Source organism: Amblyomma americanum, chromosome 3 (assembly GCF_052857255.1).
Source record: "Amblyomma americanum isolate KBUSLIRL-KWMA chromosome 3, ASM5285725v1, whole genome shotgun sequence".
Classification (NCBI taxonomy): Eukaryota; Metazoa; Arthropoda; class Arachnida; order Ixodida; family Ixodidae; genus Amblyomma; species Amblyomma americanum.
The window spans coordinates 90,188,174-90,188,623 of NC_135499.1; positions in this window are offsets into that span (position 1 = coordinate 90,188,174).

Below are 450 nucleotides of genomic sequence, written 5' to 3' on the forward strand. Positions count from 1 at the left end.
AATTTTTTTATTCTGTAGTGCTGGTCAGTGGGATAATAATACTTCGATTAATCTATCGCTTAAAGAAAATTACTTATAAAGCCGCAGAAAAAACAACCTTGCCGCCGGTGGGATCCCAACCCACGATCTCTGAATATCGCGTCCGGTGCTCTACCAACCGAGCTACGGCGACGGCAGGCCAATCTGCTGCTCTCGTGGGTATTTATGTTTATTGGGGCATAAACGAACCTTGAGAGTTGACCAGCGCAACCCTCGTCCATAGGGGCGGACGAGGCACGCCCTGTATTACCGCAAGTGTGACGTGGAACGTCATTTAACGGCGAGGGCGGAAACTGTGCTAGCACCTTCTTATGGTACCTATGGCATCAAGACTGCCAGAACCGAGACCCTTGTTAAGCTATTAGCAGACAAAGCTAAGGAAATGAGAGGCTCGTTAGACAAACTGATGAA